The sequence below is a fragment of the Oxyura jamaicensis genome, chromosome 4 (genome assembly GCF_011077185.1).
Source record: "Oxyura jamaicensis isolate SHBP4307 breed ruddy duck chromosome 4, BPBGC_Ojam_1.0, whole genome shotgun sequence".
In the NCBI taxonomy this organism is placed as follows: domain Eukaryota; kingdom Metazoa; phylum Chordata; class Aves; order Anseriformes; family Anatidae; genus Oxyura; species Oxyura jamaicensis.
Genome location: NC_048896.1, coordinates 54,705,350 through 54,725,006, shown reverse-complemented (window position 1 = coordinate 54,725,006; position 19,657 = coordinate 54,705,350). Strand labels below are relative to the sequence as shown.

At 41.0% G+C, this 19,657-nt stretch overlaps 1 long non-coding RNA gene across 1 annotated transcript in view; it reads right to left on the bottom strand.

The window, feature by feature from the left end:
- Window positions 1-18,927, bottom strand: part of LOC118165433 — a 33,531-nt gene extending 14,604 nt beyond the window's left edge. The window contains exons 1-2 of the long non-coding RNA XR_004750041.1: window positions 18,838-18,927; window positions 16,615-16,657 (exon numbers count right to left, since the gene is read on the bottom strand). This is a non-coding gene — a long non-coding RNA (uncharacterized LOC118165433). The remainder of the gene's footprint in view (window positions 1-16,614; window positions 16,658-18,837) is intronic.
- Between the last annotated feature and the right edge of the window lie 730 nt (window positions 18,928-19,657).

Genomic DNA, 19,657 nt, shown 5'->3' with positions numbered 1-19,657 from the left:
CAGGGAGTCATTCCAGACTTATACCATCAAAACTATCCCAGAATAGCTACACTATTCACTTTTCGCATGCAGTCCTGCAATGGTGTCCATGCTTTGCCCATGTCTTGTTGGTTTGTCTGATTAAAAGCTTCTACTTACTCATATAAACTGAATTTTAAGACAAAGATGGGTATTAATTGAAGCTCTCAATCACATTCTGCTAACAACAGATATTAGCTGAAAGGCTAGGTCACTGAAAAACAGTGACATTCAGAAATGCTGGGTCTTCTTAATCTTCATTCTATATATACAGTGACACTTTTTTTTCTCCTAACATCTCTCAATTATGTATCTCAGGTTGCATGGTCATTAAGCAAAGGTGACATTGCACAGCCAGACTCTCAACATGATATGAGCAAAAAAAAACTTGCTTAAAGTTTAAAAAATATCATCTTGCATTATAAAAATTCTCAGTATTTTCACAGAGTGTGATTTTAGTGTATGAACTATGTTTAATTTTTTTATTTTTTTATTTTTTTAATGTATGAACAGGTAAATGGGAGGTTGCCCCAATACAGAAGCTATGGAAAGCAACAAGTATGGCTTATGACACAAGCTCTGGTCTCTGATGCTAAGCCTGGAGTCTGATGAAGACTTAAAAGTAATCTGGAACATAGTTAGCATACCTTAAAATTAGAACTACTCACACAAAGACAGACTAATGCATGTAGCCTAACTTCCTTTTAGAGCAACAGTAGCCAGTTAAAAATAATTTGGATAAAGCCAATAAAAATACAGCAAACATATAGTGCCATTTGGTTTATAATCTTTTGAGCCAGTCTGCCATCACGTTAAAAACAAGCTGGAAATTTAGGTGAGCCTTGCATCAACGTACCAGAGCATTCCAAGTTGTTCATGAATGTTGCCCCATTCGGATAGTGTCAGCGTATAATGTGCCAGTACAAACAGGGTCATTGCATGCTGGATTTGGCAAGTAATTCAGAAAACTGGTGTGCCAAGGCCAAAGGGAACCCAGTTAGATAAACCTGACTATTCATGGTCAAAACCCAGGAAAATAATGACCATGGTATTCAGGCCAAATGCTGAAATGAGATTGGCTGATCTGTGGACGTATTTAACTTAATGTTGAGATTTAGTTTTCCTGTTGGATTGCATCATGCTGTTGTTTGACAGACTGTCCAAGAATGTGCAAGATCTGAGTTGTTTTGTTTGTGGTGTTTTTTTTTTTTTTTTTTCCCTGCACCCATCTTGGCTGAGGCAAACTCTCAGGACAAAATCCATGAAGGAGGACCCTGTGGATTCGAAGACATTTCATACTTTTTTACTTCAACCTTGCCCTGATGCATACCTGATAGGGATACACACAGAGACATTTTCAGGGTCTTTGTGCATTCCCTTTCTGCATAAAACTTAATAAAAATGTAATTGCCTTGATACCACCCTCCCTTCTCAAATTTGGCTGTAGTTGCCTGACTGATACAAATGTTACTCAGGTTTACAGAAAGATATGTGCAGAGACAGTGTGATGATAATGATTTTCTTTCCATTAGAACAAAATCTAAAGATAGAATTCATTACTAAGACTTCAGAAGGTCAGGAACTCTGCAGCTTTCTGAGACCCATAATGGTAAAGGAAAGTATGTAAAGTATGAATGCAACATACCTATCTTTTACCCTTGCCGTAAAGGAAGTTGTAGCAATATAATCACAGATGACATGAGGACAGTGGTTCAACCTAAAACCAGCATTCCATTACTGAGGTAAAACCAAAAAAGATCTCATTTTCAGATTGTGCCTTTAGCTCTGTACCCAAGGAGGGGAGTAATAGATCCTTGATGAAATGGGAAATACTGAAAGTCTAGCAAATAGCTGCTCATCTGGAATATGCTCACCCCACATGCATCAAATTGATCCCTCTGTTACACTTAAATCACAAGTTGCCCAGACTGTGGATCTATAGTTAACGAAGAGGGTGTGAATGCACATGCTATGAGTGATACGTAGACATGTAGTGCCTTTCAGGAAGGTAAGGTGTCACCATCAGTGGCAAATACAGTTTACTGTATTTGAGAGGCATGGTAATTTATCATGATCTAATTTGGGGAAAGAAAAAATAGTCTAGAATATGTCTCTAGAAAGTTGGCAGTCAAAGTCCTCTTTTAGCTATATAGGTATCCTTTTCAAGTTATTGATCAGATTATATTAGTCCACAGTTCTGGACAAGCTGCTTTAGAAGCTTTTTTGATCTGACAGCAAAATCATTAAAATCATCATCACAATTATTACCTTTACTAGTAGTCAGAGTAGGAAGATAAAATACCAGATGGAAGCAGAGGCTAGCATTTTGTAGCTTCCCAAAGCCCATGGCTCTCTAGCCTCTCTAATTTGTGAGGCCTGGAAGATGCAAGAGACTTAAGAAAGCTACTAGTCTTTTTCCTTATGAAGAAAACCTTGAAAATATGGCATGATTAAAAGAAAACAACCACTGAATTTGAAGACTGAAGATTTTTTCTGCAAAATAACAGGTTATTTGTAGTACTCCGACAGAAGTTTAGCTATGCTTTTCATTCCAGAACTATATGCCATGGGATTGCAGGAAGGACAATCTGTGAAGCCATCTATGAGAGCATTAGGCCATGACAAGCTCCCTGATAGGTACCAGGAAGAAGCATCTCAGAAACAAGACCCAGTTTGACCAGGTGGGGCAGGCAGCTCCAACAGTAACCACTATGTGAAGTAATATAGGCCAAAACATTCAAAGGACCTACAATCGCATCAAGTACAGAATTACTGAGAGTGTAGAAGAACACCAGAAGAGAGTCACAAATCTATCTATCTTCCACTTCAGCAGCTATTTTGGAGTAAGTGAGAACAGATCTGCAAACTTTGGCTAGTACACGCTGAGGAGTGAGTTGTGGCCAACATAGCTGTGCAGGCAGAAACATCTATTGCTAATGCAGTTGTGCTGATTCTGATTATTAAAGACCAGAAGAGAAGATATGGCTAAAGGTGCAGTTTTGCAGGTGTAAGCTTTGATTGCACTTCATCCATGTTGATAGTATTGTCTCTATTGTAACAGCAAAGCCTTCTACAGGTATATCTGGCCTATGGTCTCTCCCAAGCATATATTCTGTCAGTCTAACCAAGTGCAGGAATGTCTGATCTCATATTTTCCTTTAAGAGATAAGAAGCTATCTAGAAAACTAGTTTTCTTTCATAGTGTAGTATTGAAATCAATACTGATATCCTCTCCTGCAAAGATTTTCTTGTTCCAGACAAGAACTCTCACCGCCGGTCCCCATGTGGTCACTGTAACTTTACCTGACAGGGGACAGCAGAAAAGTTGGCTTCTCACTTCTAAAGCACCAGCTGAGGGAAGATAGCAGTATGTGTTCTAAAACTGGAAGTACAGCAGGTAGAGGAATGCATTTGATTGTGGACAATATCAAACACTACAGGCAATTAATATTTATAGTTAATAATCAATAATTCAGCTGAATACGTAGGCAGGTAACTTCACTTTTCACTGCTGTTAGCTCAGGTCCTGGCTTGTTTGGAGAATTGTCATTTGAAAATATTATGTATGTCAGCAATTATGGCAAACTATTCTGTCAGTAGCGCAGATCAAGTAGTTAAAATGATGCACCGTTTACTAAGTGCTTAGCTTCTCATTTGCTTGCTACGGTATATGAATAAACATCAAGTTGTGGTCTACACTGAAGAAAAACTTTCCCACAAATTCTTAACACTTCTAAGCTGTGTTTGTGAAAGAGATTTAAAAATCATTGGTGGTGTGTAGCTTCAGCTCTGGGGGCACTTTGCACTTGCAAAGTGTTTATGGGTTGAGGAGACACTTCTTCACTTCGTTTCCACTTCAGGACCCTAATGTCTCTCAGGCTTTGCTAACAAAAGGGTTTCCTTTCAGCAGCACTGTGGGAAAAACACAACTGCATTTGAATATTGTCTGTATGACAGCTTCCTCGGGCTCCACAGCTGACAGCTGTACTGATTAAGAGTTGCAGGTTCAAAAACTCTCACAGTAGGCAAGGCCCTGCTGGCTTTAATAGAAGTTACTCACATGATGACTGCAAAATCAACGTGATTATTTTTCCTGTATGAAGACTTGTTTGAGAAAACAGGTCTTCAGGAAGACTTATTTAAATACAACCTAGGTATTAGATTATTATTATTTTTAAAAATAAGCTACTGAATTCACACTAGCACAGAGTCAGAACCATTTATTCAAGGGTAGCTTTTTTTGTCACTAGAACATTAGGTAGATTAGTGAAACAAAAACATTCATAGCTCAAGGTCCTTTCTGCCTGTGGTAGCTTTTAAACAAACCCATCGCTGAGATTTCCCTATGCGCCTTTTCTCTGGACTGATTAGCCAATGTTTGTTGTCTGTAGTTTTGTAATTTCCACCTCTTGGAAGATATGCAAATTAAGGAAACTATTATCTTGGAGCTTTGTATTATCCTGAAAAAAGCAAAAGGCTTACTGTTAAACTTATGTGTGAAAAGTCACCTTCTCATATGTAAAGAGCTCAGCCTTTTGTCTTTGTTTTGATGTGGGTGTGGATCAGCTATTTAACAAAAAGTGTCGGTAAAGTTCACACCACTTAATGCTTTGTGGAGACTTGCTTAAATACAGACCTTCTAAAATAAGATGTATTTCGGGTCTTCTCAATAAACAAACATTTTAATTCCTTATATAGTTCATTGATAGTCATGTGGGAGCCTTTGCTCAATTTAAATACTATCTACATCAAAAAGCATCCTCTCTTCTATATTTGAAGGCTTGGGTGTTTTTTCCTGTCCTAACAGTTGTTCTAATAAAAAACATTACCTCTTCCTGCAAACATCGCTGTATTATAATATAAAGCATAGTAGAAATAGAAGGAATTAAAGAGATTATTATGGAGAGGAATGATAGACGGAAAAGATCAGGATTGTTTTAGAGAGGGAGCCAAATACCTGACAGAAGTATAACAAACCAAAAAAGAAAGGCATAAAGAAAGTAAATTGAACACACCTGAGTACCTCTGGCACTCTCAAAATATCAGAACAAAGGTTTTACAATGAAACTGGAAAGAAAAAATACAAATGTTTTTCACTGGGGAAAAAAAAAGGTATTTTTTTCCTTCTATGTCTTTATGTAAAATGCTCTCTGTCCTTATTGCCTATTAGCTTCTGGTCTCTGTTGCAAGAACAGATGAATTTTAATATTGATCCTTTTTTTTTTTTTTTTTTCAAGTATTTTTTCAAAGGCATCAGATTTAACTTTATCCATCAATATCATTTTTCAATTGAGTGCTGGAGAGGCCGTCATCCAATCCCATCTGCTGAGCAGAGGTTTGCAGTGGGATTTAATAGGAATATGTGGTTCTAACAAGTAGCTGCCTCTCTAGGGAATGGCATATCAGACCGCACACCAGAGTGTGAAAAGAGAAGGCATCCTCCTGGGTGCTTGCAGTCCTACCCATGTTTTCAGATACATACTTCTTGCCTTGTGTTCTACTATTTTATGTAGGTTTTACACTGAATAATGTGTGACAGAAGTAGACAAGAAACAATTGTTTTGCCATTTCAGAAAGCACTAAACTAGCCAAAAAAATAAAAGCCTTTTGCCTCAACACCCTCTAACAAGGGCTTTGCAAGCGCAAGGCTACCTAGGTCCTTCAGGGTGAACCATTGTCACCTGTACATGACTGACAGCTATTTTGCCCTGATGTGTTTTCATTTGCAGCAGTCTCTAGTCTGGTGACCAGATAAAGTTTTGTGTTCACCATATTTATATTGCATTGGAAATGCTGTTTGCATTAATTTAATCTTGGTAAGGTAGGAGAGCATTCACCGTTCTTTGAAATAAGAGGGAGAAAGATTTTTACGAGGAAACCTCCACTATTAGAAAACTCCTGTGAAAAACAGTTTTCATGGTTTTCATGGAGCCATTCAGTTCAGTCAGATTGCATGTCACTTTCCACATCCATGTGACTATATCGTTTGTACATACTGTATTTGGATAGGTCATCATGATTTGTTAACTAGGACGTGCTTTTGGACCCAGGGAGGTCTTATTTTCCAGTGCCAGCTCTGCCACTGATTCCATGAGTAATTGAACTGTAACAGCAAGGAGTTGACAGCCTTTTTTTTATTATTTTATTTTTTATTTGTGGTCTTTAATAGGAGGAAGAGCCAACCTTGTCTTCCTCACACATTTGATATCCATGTGACTGGTGACTTGTAGGACGAGAGTGTTGACTCCTGCGAGTATCCAAGCGTTGCCCTGTGAGGACAGCTTTCTGCAGCATGTAAAAGAATTCCATGATTTCTAGCAATTCTAGTGCTAAGGGCAGTCAGAGGATGAAAAATATTGCATATAGGGCTAGAAAAATAAGAGCATGTATTATTTTTTGTGATTTACAAAGATTTTTTTTTTTAAGTTAATATCCATTATTTCTAACAAGAATTATATCCTTAGTTCCCTGCATTAAAATAGATTTGTAGGGGAAATGGGAGTAGTGTGTTCAGGTTTTTCATGCTTGTCAGGCTAAACCTATCTGCTTAATCGCATGCCACAGCATCCTAACTGCAGAATTGTGTTTCTGTTTTGTTTTTTAAAACAGCTAGCTTATCCTGTGGCATTTAAAATGTATCTTTGTAGAGCCCAGTAAAGCAAACATTTTAACCATTTACTAGTTATCAAGAGTAATTAACTGTTAACAGTGTTCTTGGGAAGTGTGATATTTTGTTAATGTTCTACAGAAATGTATAAATAGAACCAAGGGAGAAGTTTGTCATGAGCATCACCAAGATAGCTAACACAGAAGAACAGAGGTAGATTGCAATGGAAGAGAAAAGGAAGTAAGATTAATTATTTTCCTGGCATTCACCCTTATAGTCTCAAATCTTGTGGTAACATCTCCTCAAACCTTCACAGAAATATTGGGGTCTGACTGCCTTGAATTTAGTGGGTTGGTACCAAAGATGTGTTCAGCAGGTAGCATTTTGTGTTAAAATGAAAGAGTCTCTTCTAAGTTTTCAGAAGCAATTGCCTTTTTCAGGTGGATGATTTCCATTTGACGTAACTAAAACGGAGTTATTTTGCTAACTTAGTAAAAACTCTGTAGGAACGGAAAGTAATATTCCTGCTTCAGTCTTCTGATACTGACTGCAGCCCTGTTTACAGGATATTCCTCTGACAACAAGAACAAAAGGATTATGGCAAAGCGATACAAATCTCATAGACAGCTTTCAGGCTCCAGGACACTGTCTCACTAAGGACAACACTGCATATGCCAAGGAGAGCACTGATCTTATGTGCATTTCAGTCTTCCGCTTCTGTTGGGTCAGGGTATCACCTCCCCAGGGATGTCAGCCCAATATTTGAAGAAGCTTTAAAGAAGGAGAGAGAATAATATGCCTGTCCCAGGAGGGGAGAAAGGAGAAGTAGAGCAGAGGGAAGGGCAGCTGGCTGGGGAGAGCGTAGGACAGTGGACAGCACAGTAAGTTGAAACTTACTTTTGCTCATAGAAGAAGTCCTTGCTTTCAGGTGACTAGAGATGGAGCAATTGGTGATGAGGGATCAAATGTGATGTTAAAATGCTAAGTACAAAGCTCTGTTGATACTCCGCCTGTGATGACAGCAGGCGCTCACATTGGATGGGGGTAGGCGGGAGAGGCTTGCCTGGATGAGGATGGAGGAAGATCACACATGTTCTCTTCAGCCTTCTCTTTTCCCTCCTTATTTTCTCTCACTCATCTTCTGGCCCCTCTTTGCCCTACTCCAGATTTTCCTTCCTTCTGGCAGTTTTGTGGATAGTGTCACGTTCCTACCAGCCTCCTCAGGATGGCTGGAAAGGAGACAAATGGGGATAAGGGTTGCGGCTGGGGCCGAGCCATGTTCTGTCCCCGCAGAGGTGCCAATGGACTGGGAGGAAACTGCTTCCTCCTGCTCCATGCTCTTCCTTCTCCTAGCCAAGGGTAAGCCAAGCTGCTGCTGTGCTCAAGGCCCAGTGGTGCTTCCTCTTCTTGCAAGAGCCCCAGCCCACCGGTTTGGGCAAGGCAGCTGTGCAACAGAGCTGTGAAGAGCAAGGCTGTAGGGCAAGAGGCAGTTGTCTCAGGAGGTGTCTTTGCAAGCAGAAGATGCAGGTATTAGGGAAATGAGGGGAAGGCCCCAGAGGCAGTGCTTTGATGAGGCTCTGCGGAGTGCAGAGAACCTGCTGGAGGTGCAAGGGGCCCCTGCTGCAACATGGGGAGTAGTGTTTGAAGAGCTTTGCCTGGATGGAGCCTACATGTACTTTACTGTACACATTTACATGCAAAGACTTGGGGCAGAGAGAAGAGAAAGTGTGCTGTTTCACTCGGAGAACTGGGAGACCTTGTCTGGAGCAGGCAAGAAAGTGGAGCTACAAATAAACAAGAACAGAACAAAGAAACATGCTGAAAATGTGAACAATATTTTTAAAGAACAAATAGGAGATGGAAAACTTTCCAAAACGGAACTGTTATCTAAATGTTATATCAGCCTGGAACTCCTCTTGTCCTCTGCTTTCAGTAACAGGTGAAGACTGTTTTGGGAAGCAAGGCTGGAGGTAAAGAAATCACTGACCAATAGCTAGCTTAACAGGAAAAAGTGGAACAATTTTCTGGCTAGCTGAGAATGTGAGAAGCAATTTTCCATGTCTTTGTTGCCCCAGAAATGATGTTTGCTCATCTTAAATTAATTTGCAATAAAACCTTTTATGTATGCAATGCACCAGTGTGACCTCCCTCCAAAGACAGTAAGGACTCTGTCTTATTGCAAGATTGTGCCTTTGTGTGACACGAAGTAGTTGGGAAATACACTCCCTTTCTTGTGAGGCAAATCAGTGAACAAATGAAGCTTTTTAGAAGACCCCACAAGACCTGCATCTGTGTTGTTTAAAATAGATCAAGTGAGACCTTATTAAATAAAATAGATCAAATAGACCTGCCTCAATGGGCTACCATGGTGTGGGAGTAACAGCCAGTGGCAGGAGCAGAGGAATGCTTTATGCCAACTTTTCTGCTGAGTCCACATAGCTCTATCAGTCTGAAATCTCTGTGATTTAAGATCCTAAGCTACTCTTCACTAGTGGCTAGATTAGAATATTTGCAGGTTCCTCAAAATCTTTCCTTCTTATTAACATCAGTTTGTTTTGAATTTGCAAATTGCTTTTCTCACAATCACTCATCTCTTGCTAATACTGTTTTGCCCATTGGCTGTGTCTGTTTCTAAGCTGAAAATCCAAAAGCATCATTCACTGGATTATCAGGTTTCTTGGTAAAATTGGTATCTGAGCCTGTGGAATCTCTCGTTCTTTAAATATGCTCAGATAAAAGATCATTTTTGAGAAATGTACTTATCTAATACCATGAACGTGCTACTGAAGTCTGCCTTGTCAGTATTAGAAATTTAGACCATGCTAGAGTTCACAGCCCGACAGGTAATAAATTCACCCCTGTATTATCACAGTGAAGGCAAAAGTGGACTAGCCTGGGGCAGAGGATGTAAAGGAAAGGGGGCATCTTGATTCTTAGTGAGCTCTGTGTAGTAGAGAGCTAGTTATAGAAAACTCTCTACTTCCATCACTGCCTCAGCCATCTATTCTGCCTCCACCTTTGAATCATTTCCAATATATGCTGTATGCTCTTATTCTGTTTGTTCAGATCACTTGCCCACTAAAAGACGAGGCACCTCTTTTTTATTTTTTTTTCCTGGATCAGTTTTCTCCTAGATTAGCTATTTGAACTGACTCAGAAAACAGGTCTGACAAGCTCTGAGGACAGAAACAGTGCAATCATCCTGCTGGGAGAAGAGCAGGGAGACAGATGAGCAGCAGCCATGAGCTGTGAGCTGCTAGATCTTGTCCCCATCTTGTGTGACTTCATTTCCACTAGGGTGTTGAACATTTTTTGTAGGGTCTAACAAAGCAAAGCTGTTCTGACAGCAGTGGAGGCAAGAGAGAGGTTGATGCTTTCAAGTTCTGCTCACAAAATAAGTTCTGTTCCTATGGGTTTCTTTCTTGGGAAACACAGAAAAATGAGACATTGTTCAGAGATGATTGAACAGATCTGTGACTTTATCTCCTCCCTACTGCTGAAATAGCGGTGTTGACATGTAAATTATCCTTACTATGCGTTTAATAAAGAGCTGAAATTGTCTCTCCTGACCGAATGAGTACAGTCCACACAAGGAACCATTACACAAATGCTCCAGGACTTGCTCCGAGGTACTTGGTAGGTTAATTACATGCCTCACTTCTCCCTTATCAGACTAGGAACCCTATTTCATCATCACCAAAATGATCACAGACACAACAAGGGCAGCAACAGTTTGTGAAATAACTGCAATCCCTTCACCTAACATTCACTTTCAAAACACTGTTGGCCACCTCATTGTCGGAGCACACCATCACACTTGCTACGTGTGGATCAGTGCTATGTAGTGTCTGTTGCTGTGCAGATTTCACACGAGACATACTATTTGGATGTGGCAGGATTACCTTCTGCACAGCTCCCATACTTTCCAGTTGCACTTGGCGGCGGCTGACCGTGGCCCAGAAGACAGCAGTACTGGGAAAGGACCTCTGACACTATTTGCAGCTCCTGTACCCAACCCAGTCAAAGGAACAGCCACCTGCCCGTGGGCTCCTGCGGTATTCTGAAGCCAGTTTAACTGGTTTGGATGTGGCATGGGCTGCTCTGCCAAAGCCAATAGTGCCTGGGGCACCCAGGACAGCCTGTTATGCCTGTTGGTAGTCTAGAGAGTGCTTTGCTCTTGCTCAGCGGCTTTTCTGTTCCATGCTGGATGGTCGTCTTAAGGTGGTCACACCTGATTCGGGTGCCATTGATTGTTTTGTGACTGGTTCGTTGAGTCTGGGCCTGTTTTAAACTTTGGTTTGTTGAAAAATATAAAATGTCTGCATAAATAACAGGATGGATGGAGAATTCCTGTTATTTAGAGTCTGTTACAGACTCTGACATCAAGCTACCCATTTTATGGCACAGTGCAGGCCATTAGCTCCCCCAAAATAAAGGGGGGCAGCTGGAATATTTTTACTGTGTCTGAATCCAGTTACCCACTTTGCAGTGTAGCCCCGTGACCGGGCAAAACCAAAGGGACATGATGCCTCAGCACGAGGTCAGGACAAACAGAAGGGAGATGCTGGGAGCTCCAGCAGCTGGCAACATCTGCATGGGGAGCCACAGCCTCAGACCTCTGGGGAGCTGATGAAGTTAATTTATGTGAAGCCTTGGTCAGTAATTCGACACAAATGAAGCTGTAGGTGTAATGATGTTTTGAATCAAAACAAACTAGTTCAAAATTAAAATCAGTAAGAAGCGCTTCAAGCTATCATTCAGGAGAGGAGTACTGCTGGCGTAATGGTGTGCATTTCTGAGATGCAAATCAGTGAGCCTCTCTGAAGGCCATTTGCTGGGCTTCCTGTGAAATTATACTTGGCTCCTGAGATATATGAGAAATTATATGTGGCTCCGGAGCTTTAATGCAAAATGTATATCAGCATATTCTTAACTGCAGCTGTGCAAATTGCTTATTGAAGTCTTGCTTACCTACATGGCTGAGATGAGACATAGGATGTAGTTTCACAATGCTTTCAGCTGACATAAGCCGGCACTGCTGCCAAAACAGTGCAAGGGTGCAGATAGGTGATCCAGCTGAGCCAAACCAACAGGTCACTGCTGCTCAAAGGCACTGGCTCCTCTATGTGTCCCCCAGACCTGCCTCCATGCTGCTGGCCGTGCACTCCTTGTGCTCCTCCTGCACTGACTGTGTTATTCCTCTGATCCTTCGGCAAGCCACCCCAGCTCCCGTGCGGTCAAAATGCGACAACAGTTGCCCAGTGGTTTAAAGGGCCGAGCTGCAAGGTCACTTGGGCACAAGGAAGAAAGTCCTGGCTCCTCGTCTGCAGGCAGGTCCAGAGAAGAGGGGAGGAAGGTGTGGGACTGATGGTTCTTGGCAGCAGGAAGGCTTTAGCTTGGCTGCATCTTTTAGCTGCACCCAGAGCTAGCCCTGCTGCAGACCCACCTGGCTCTTGTTTTTTGTTTCCCCATCACATCCCTCCTTGTGCCAGCGCCAGCACTTGCACAGCCAGCTGATGAATTGTCTGGGGAGTTGAAGCCCAAGCAACAAAAAGTCGGTTTAGCTTTAACTGGGGTCAGCTTTAGAGATGAGCAGTAAGGGGGCAGGAAGGAGCGGGGTATGGGAGCGGAGGGAAAGACTGGCTGTGTGTTTTTTTTTTTTTTTTTTTTTTGCAGTGGCAGTGACTGCAATAAGGTGTTAGTGAAAGTACATGCCTGGAGGCCCGGTGCTGTGGTTGCACCCTAGAAAATGAGAAGTACCAAGTTTCCAGAGTGTATTTGCATGATGCTCAGTGGGGAAAAGGAGTGGATTTCTGTTTCACGTTTTGTTCACTGACTTCTTCCAAAGGGTAACTTGACCCAGTTATCCATCCTGGGAGATCCCAGATTTCTCCTCCAAATAAAATCACTCTGTGATTTAGTAAGGAGCGTGTAAATGAATCACCTTGTCAAGCAAGAAAAAAAAATACACTGTCTTTGGCTTTTTGAAATACATCTAACCTGTTTGGTTGCTAGATACGTTTTAAAACATAATAACTGTTATTACTGCTGAGACAAACACAACACTATGCCAAAAACTAAACTGGATTCACTGTAGATTTTGCATTTTAAAATTCCAGTTACCCAGGCTGTCTGTTTTCAGTTCCAAATCATCGCAAAACAAACAGCTTTAACTTCTCAAGAAATGCTGGATTTACTTGAAAGAACTTTGTAGATATTAAGAGGTTGTTGGATGTGTTTTAATGTTGGCTGCAACAGCTGAAGCTTAAAATCTTGAAGTTCAGATTACATGAGGCTAAGGATTGCGGAGGAAAAAATGGAAAATCTGGATTGACGATGTTCATGTAGCCCATGCATCGGCTGGAGAGCTGAGTGCACAATCACGCTTTCTTAAAAATCACCCCGAAAAGCTAACCCACAAAGTGGTGTCATTGCATGACTGAGGAAAGAGTGGAGGCCAGGAACGAGGTGGTGGGGTTGGAAAGAGGAACGGGGTGAAAGCCAGGGCCCTGAAAGAAACCTCTGTGTAGCTGTAACCCGAGGGGACATCCTGGTGGGCCACAGCAGAAAGAGAGAACGAGTGGTGACATAGAGGGTGAGAGCAGAAGCAGCAGTACGCTAAACCTGCCACCACGCACTACATTTAGGGAGATCTCACCAGCTACAGCCTCATTTACAAACATTTAAGTTAACTACTCTTGTATTTGTTGTTAGAAAAAAAAGCCCTTACTTTGCCACATTACAACCTCTACGCTGCAATTTGGTGAAAAGTTCACAATAAAAATGAAACCAATTACCGTAACCTTTATCTGGTTCTGTTTTGTTGGTTTATTTCCTCTGACACTGAAAATTACATTTTATGCACATTTATAATGCTATTTGATATCTGTTTTATACAAATGTTTAGTTGGCTGCTTTTGGCCAGGTTTTAATGGCACTGTTTTAATGTGCAGATATTTTTTTTCTGTCATACCTATGCTTGGATGTGAAAATAAGTTCAGCTTCTGCTGCTCTTCTGGCAGGACACTGACATTTGTTGTCTGTGTACAAGACCAGCTTCAGCGTTCTTGGGAGGAAACAAATAAGAAGGGTCAAGAAAAAGAATGAAGAAAATTCATTTAAAATTTAAATTCACTTTAGATTTCTATTTTCTGCAGTATTCACAGTTCTACCTTCTTCTGGTCTATGTAAACTGTTACATTAATTGAATTTGTGTGCTCTCCAATTAACCCTTGGAATCACAGACTATGTGAGTTCGCAGGAGTTCGGAGATTTATTTTATGAGAGTCAGAGCTGTGGCTATCACCCCAGTGAGATGCAAGAATTTAAGTCCATCCAAATTGGAGCCAAGTAAGCCCATATCCTAAGTATTCATTCTGCCTAAAGACCTCATCCTTGACATCAGCTTAAACTAGGCTGGCCACGTACATAGATTTTTAGTGTGCTATAAAAACCTCTTAGGAACAGGTCATCTTTGGGCAAGGCCCACTCTGTTATAAAAAACAAGACAAGAAGTACTTTTCTCACTAAAGAAAGAAATATCAAGTGGCAAACTTGTATTGTCACATTACTAATAAAGATGAAGATAATACTGCGTGACACTTGAGCTATTTAGAAAACATATCCCCAGTCAGAAGAGCTTACTGGTTTCCTTCACCAAAGCTCGTAGATGACTTCAGCCTCTGTGTGCTCTGGAGAATGTAGCTGTGCCATACTGTCTGCTGCCAAGCACTTCCACTCCCTGTCCTCTGCAGCACTGAGGGCATCAGCTCTGACACTGGCCTTTTTGTATGTTAGAAGCCCTCTTTTTGGAAGGTCATGCTGGTGGAGCGATGCTGAGCGCTGCTTGCCAAGCAAGGCTCTGGGATGTTGTGGCGAACGAGTTCCCATTAGCACCACTGTGGCTCCCAACTCTTTCGCTGCCCCACGGCATGCTCTGGCCCTGGCTGAAGTTCTGTGTGTCCTTGGCAGCAGCGGGCTTGTCCATTTGTATTTTGCAGCGCCCTGAGGATGTCTGTTTGGGCTGAGCAAGTTCCTCCTGAGCTCTGCCTGGTCACTGTGGCCCTGAATGCTTGACACATGGCTGAGACCCCCCTTTTCTGAGGGGAGGCCTTCCCACTGATCAGATGGTCTCCAAAGTGGTGGCTCCATGGTGGTTTAATCCAGTCTTACCACTGCAGACCTTCTCTCTTGCACTAGTGCTGACGTTTGCCCCAGCTGTTTCCTTATGCTAATCCAGCAGAAAAGAAATGCAACAGAAAATAGTTCTCTGCCACATAAGGAGTACCTTGATTACCATTCACACCTGTCTGCCCTATTCTTGTTTAGCTGGTTTCTGCAGTCCCCTCCTCTACTCTTCTTCATGCATGAAAATGTTATTTGCTTGCTGTAAGGTATAAGTCATATTGGTGACTATACAGAGGGAATCATGTAGAATTTCATCCGCTTGCCTAATGACTACACACCGTAGTTGACTTTTTTTGTTTGTTTTATGTCTGCATGCATACATGGTTGTTTGACTTTGGGTCACATATTTATGGCTGTGCATCCTTAAATCTTTTAGTACATTAAAATTGCATCAATCAATGTTTCCCATTTGGAACGTCACTTTTTTTTTTTTTTTTTTTTTTTTTTTTAATCTAAAACCTAGTTTGATACTACACAGACATAAAAGAATGCAAAATTGTTATGAATTAAGAGTTCAACTGCTTAAAATGTGGGCTAAGGCTATTGCATTTTTGTTTGCTTGAGTTTCTTTTTTATACAAGCTCAGAGTATAATTTAAGAAAAACTCGCATATTCTGTAAGCATGGGGCAGTAACTTCCCAATATCCCACTGACACTTGAAGATTTAGAACTGTATTATTCAATACTGTTATAATTTAGGGATTTTAGTACTTTGTGTCATGCGTGCTGCTGAAATAAGGGTATGTTACACCTAGGTGATGTGATTTCATCACTTTGTCATTTAGACCGGACCACAACACAACCTGAGATGGTGCAGGCAGGGGAAATACAACATACCACTCATTTCACTAGCTTGCATGCTACATGCTGAAAAATGCTGTTACTCCTGTTTAATAACTCTGTCATGCCCATTTCTATTAAGGCTTCACAGTTTAGTCTTCGGAAGTCGCTCGTGTTGAAAATAATGAAGAATTGTGAAAATGTTGTATGAGCTAAACTGTGAGAGTCTCTTTGTCCTCTCACAGTCTGCTCCCACTCTGTTGCTTTTGCTCACATGTGGTGCTGTAAAGCAATTAATATATTAAAAAAATTTTTTTTTGCTCATCTCAGAAGTATGAAGCTTCATAGATCTATGCCAAACATATTGTCTCATATACTGTAGTTCTGGTTACCCATGTTTGGAAGTTTCAGAGCTCATCAGAGGGAAATAGATGCAGTTTTTTGTTGACACAATGGAGCAGGCACAATATTGGACCAATAATATACCTGTCACAGTATTATACCTGTGTCCCTTGGTAGTATCTTTGTTAGCTTAAAGACCCCAAGTCCTTCAGGGAGTGTCACAAATACGTATTCTGTCCCTTTGTGCTAGATTTTTATATTTATATCTCTGATTAAGTTGACAGATGTGAAACAAGCACATGAAGCCAGATAACTCCCTAGTAACTACACAGCTGCAGATGTTGAAGAGAGCAAGTTATTCTGGCTAAGGTCAGTATTAATTTATGCTCAAAACTTTCCTTCCAGACATGCCATTTTTTGATGGTATAATATATCTTACTGTTATTTCGGGCTGATCCCTCCCACATTGATCAAACTGCTTCCCCATCTGTGGCCTCTTCTAGCATGAAGCTGTAAAGCATTCAGAGCCCAGTATTTGATTTTGCTGGGTGAGAGGAGTAGACTTAATGCACAGACAGAAGCAACAGTAGGTTAAAAAAAAAGTCTAGAGACAGCAAAATTTCAAGGCTTGACAATATCTTACATCTGTGACAGTTTGGAAAAACAGTTTTTTTCCTTACCTTCATCTTGTTATTTCTGCTCATAAGGACAACACAATCTTTTCTGTTAAGAAAAAAAAAAAAACAACTGGTTTGCTTTTGTCACTGGCCAAACTCTGAATTTTCATGTATTTTTTCTTCTCTTTGATCTGTTTGAAACTCTTACCAAATTCGTACTCTGCTATGACCCCAGGTTTGGCAGAACCACAAATTCAACTCTGTATAATATAAACAGATAGTGTAAAATACAGTGCTGCTTTATAGTTGATTGGAATTAGCTAGTGGTCATTCACATTGGGGTAACATGTGGTTGCCTAATGCTTTAAGATTTGAGGTAGATTGGTTAACCATGCAGTTTAAGAAGCTATTTTTAAACTATAAACTGACCTCATTTAGCTTGGACAACTGCCTTTCCCATAAAGGAGAATATTAGTTTTAATTTTTTTGAAGTATATTTTAAGAGATTCTAGGTTAGCAAAGGTCACTGAGAAGCCTTAAAGCCTCTTCTAGCATCACTCTGAGTTTCATAGGAATCTTTCCATTTTTTTTCAAACATCCGTGGACGATGATGAAGAACAAAGAGCTGGCCTCTGAGGGGAAGGCTTCAAAGATGGGATGGTACATTGTGGCCACGTGCCTTTTTGCTATGAACTAGCCAGCAAAGTTATAGAGCTGCACTAACCTGGCACCGGTTCTAAGCCTTTCAGCAGTTCTTACTAGGTTCAGCTCAGCACCACGATAATGAAGCTGCAGGACTTCAGGTCAGCTTCGAGCACGATTTGGAGCAAATTGTCACCTGCACAAAATATGTTCTATAGATATACCCATGAAAGCTTGCCCCACAAACACGTTTATGAATGCCAAATGAATGTATCACTTTAGGGATAGTATCCCAGTAAATGACCTTATTGACCCTTGGAGTAGAGCAGGGGGGATTCATGCAGACAGGAATTGATTTGGGTTCAGAAAAGAATTGCAAAGGAAATGCCATAACCTACTGAAGCAGGCTGGTAATAATGCTACAGCTCTCCATGGTATTATTTTGTAGAAATGAATTGTGCCTTGCAAAAAATGTGTTTCTTGGGTGCTTATTCAGTATTTATTTACTTATTTAGTATAAGTAAGGAGTGTTTGTTCAGGGCTAAACCCTATTTTATAACTTTTAATGTGATGCTACAAGTTTAATATCATGCAACAAGAGAAATGTAAAGGACTTAGAAGTAGCTCATCCACTTTTGTTATTACCTGTGGTTTCCTGTATTAATATTGTTTTATATGGTCAAGCTACTTCTGATGTTACATGATCAGAGAGGTTAGACATCTTCCTCTCTCTAATAATCATTCTGGGCTATATCTAAATAATGCAGAGGTGACTAAAGCAGGACCTGGGCAGACTTCTTTCTAAAAGCATAAACCTGGAAGCAGCGTATATAATCTGGGCCTCAGTTCATCCAGTGGAGCCCCAAAGCACAGTACAACACCGCTGTGCTACCTTTTGACTGTGTCTGGGCCGCTCCCTTGCAGTCAGGCAGCTCCTCTGCTGCAGCTGGGAGGGGGTGAAAGACAACTTGGAGCTGCATCTGATGGAAGACCTTGAGCCAGCAGCGAGATTGCAGATGATGAGGAGAGCAGCAACAGTGGCATATCTTCCTCAGCTTCCCACTAAGAAATGGTTGTGCCTATTCAGGACTCCAGTTAGTATGAGTTGAGGGTAGGCATCTTACTCACAGCCCTGAGTAAATACTGTTGAAGAGGGGAGGGGTTTTAGAGGAATGCTGAAGCCTCAGCATTTTCCCGCTAGATATCTCAAGATAATTCCCTGGTTGGAGTTGCTGCTTTTGTTCCATGCAAAGGCACCCAAGAATAAGAAGCAATAGTACTGTTGCTTTTGCTGCACTACAAGGTATGAGCCAGCTCTGCTTAGAAAGCAGGCAGAAATATAGCAAAAAATAGAAAGCTCTGCTGAAAATGCAGTGGATATAAAGCATATAACGTCCTACTGAGAGGATCTCCATGCCAGAGTTGACACATAACCTGCTGGTTTAAGAATGTGGGCAGATAAAACATGGAAATGCTTACACCTGTGTAAAATATGTCCTAGCTCTTCCTTGACATGGTGCAGAAATAATGTGTCCCTCACTGAGAAATCTCAGTATTGGCCCATGATCATGACTTGTTTCACAACACAGTACTGTGGTGTTTGTGCCTGGTTTGGGATATAGCTATTTTGCTGCTGCTACTTACCACTGTTGCCTGCAGGTTTTCCTCCATACACACAAAGGTTCAGTGTTTGCATATTAGGCAATGCAACCAGCTTTTTTTCGTAATAACCACTTGCACTGGAAATAAATAAATAATCATAGGAAAAACATTTGGTCTCAGGAAAAAAAAAAAAAAAAAAAAAAGTTTGGTTATTTTGCTTTGTATCGTCAACACAAAAACGAAGTATTTACTTTTTTTAAAAATAAAAAATTCACCCCAAGAAAGCTCCAAAGTATTAAAAAATAATAATAATAAAAAAAGTGTGGCTCTGAAATGGATATAACTGTCACTTGCAAGGGATCTGATCTCTGTAAAAGTCACTGGAACAATTCCTATTGATTCCCACTGAATTAGTCAGGTCTCAAGAAGCACCAGCTTTGGTTGGTTTAACTTCTTTCCCTTGATAGAAAGCTGTCACGTGGGATGGAGAGGATAGTAAGAGTTGCTAAAGTAAAGTCAGTAAAAATGGCTTGAATGACAACTGTGCTCATGGTCTCCCAGTCCTCTAGACCAGGGGCCTGGCCAAAGTGTGCTGTGGTTGCCCCTCAACAAATGCACCAGTGTTTCTTCCCCCGTAGTGACAAAGTGGGAGCCTGATGAATGCCCATAGCTCACTCTGGTATGCGGCTGAAATGTTTGGGAGTGTTCTGGGGGCTCGAGATTGGGTATAGGTATTGTGATATTTGGAAACAATAAACTAGCAAGTTATCTGAGTGGTTTTAGTATAGTGGTAGCCCTCTGCATTCTTGGGATTTTGTTGGTTAAAGTAATGCAACTACATATACTAGCAAGACACTCCCTA